Source organism: Monopterus albus, unplaced genomic scaffold (assembly GCF_001952655.1).
Source record: "Monopterus albus unplaced genomic scaffold, M_albus_1.0 scaffold675.1, whole genome shotgun sequence".
Lineage (NCBI taxonomy): Eukaryota > Metazoa > Chordata > Actinopteri > Synbranchiformes > Synbranchidae > Monopterus > Monopterus albus.
The window spans coordinates 33,566-35,342 of NW_018128555.1; positions in this window are offsets into that span (position 1 = coordinate 33,566).

Below are 1,777 nucleotides of genomic sequence, written 5' to 3' on the forward strand. Positions count from 1 at the left end.
GCTGTAGAGATATTTGCTATTCTGGCCTCCAGTTTTGGACTGCTCATTTGTATTTTTATTCCAAAATGTTATATTATCTTACTGAAACCAGAGAAGAATACAAGGAAGAATATGATGGGGAAGGGAGTTAAAAATTAGAAAATATGGTGGCAAAAGCATTCTGGTGCCATTATAATTTTTACACAATAATATGTTTTCATTTTTATACTGTATATCATTTCATTGAGATGGAATATGTTAATTATAGCATTTGTTGAAATCACATCAACAATAAAAAATTATGTTAGTCTGGGATTGAGCTACCTGGTCAAAGCAGAGGGGAAGTGCCTATTCCACAGGACACTGAGGAGGCCCCCCGACCCTGGGTATGCAGAGTGTAACAAAGGCTCGGGCCTTTGTTACACTTGAAACTTTGTCACAGTTTTTATTCCAAAATGCTATATTATTGTACTGAGACCAGAGAATAATACAAAAAAGAATATGATGGAGAAAGGAATTAAAAATTAGAAAATACAGTGGAAGATGCATTCTGGTCCCACTATAATTTCACATAGTCTTAACCAGTCCATTATGTAGAAACTAATATTCATATCATTTAAGATATATTTTGTACCTTTGAAATACTTTTACACAGTTTATCATTTAATTAGGATAGCATATAGAAATGATAGCATTTGTTGAAATATATTATCCATTCACATCATCAATATGTGTTAATTCTAAATCACATAAAAACATATAAACTCCTTAAAAGCCAATGATGGTATTACTATTATGCTTAGAGGATGAGGAATCAGCAGCAAAGTTGCACTGTGCAAGGACAGCTGGGGCACAGGAGAGGCTCTCTGACCTGTTATTGGTGGCACAACTGTCCATAGCCTAACCAATGGCTGCAATCTAATCTCTCTGAAATGCTAATTACAACTCCCTATAACCATGTACCATGATCAACCCTCAGTTTGGTAACCTCATGTACCATGATCAACCCTCAGTTTGGAGACAAATAAAATGTAGGTGCCAGCAAAATCATTTAAAAAGCATTTCAGTGTCATGTTCTTGACCACTTCTTGCTTTTGACAGTGCACTGATTTTGTGATGAGTTTTACTTGTGCCTTATTCAGTACCAACTAAAATCCATAATTAAATCAAAGATTATAACCAACAATCCAACCCTCTATGTTAACTGAAGAGATAATGAAAATTCCAGAAAAACTCCAGGAAAATAATATTGAAACTTTAAATATTATACCTTTTCTGATGCGAGATCTGTGAATAGTTTTGATCACAGACAAGATGTTACGTATATACAGATTTCCATCCAGAGGTCAGGATTGGGAGAGACAATTAGTTACTGGTAGTGTTATTGTTACATCTGTTTTTGATACAAGTTTTTAAAATAGGCTTAACTGGCATAACCACTTGTTCACAATGCACCTGGGCCTGCCAACCAGGTCAGTCCCTCTGGAGAGCGGTGACAGAGAAACTCTCCACTATCTTGCATTACAGAATCCTTCCATCTCCATTATTCTGTTTACTTAGTAGCATTACATAAGTTGATCATCAGCCAATTAAATATAAAAACCAACTCCGTATTTCTCTGTCTCCAAGCACACAATCTTTCTAAACTTAAAAAATAAATAAATAAATAAATAAAATCACCACACACATGGCACTGGATCAGTCCACTCACATCCACCCACAAGAGCAATATCAGCTTTTACAGACATTTGGAATGTGTTCCTAATCCATCTTAATTTAAACCAGACACCTGACCAAG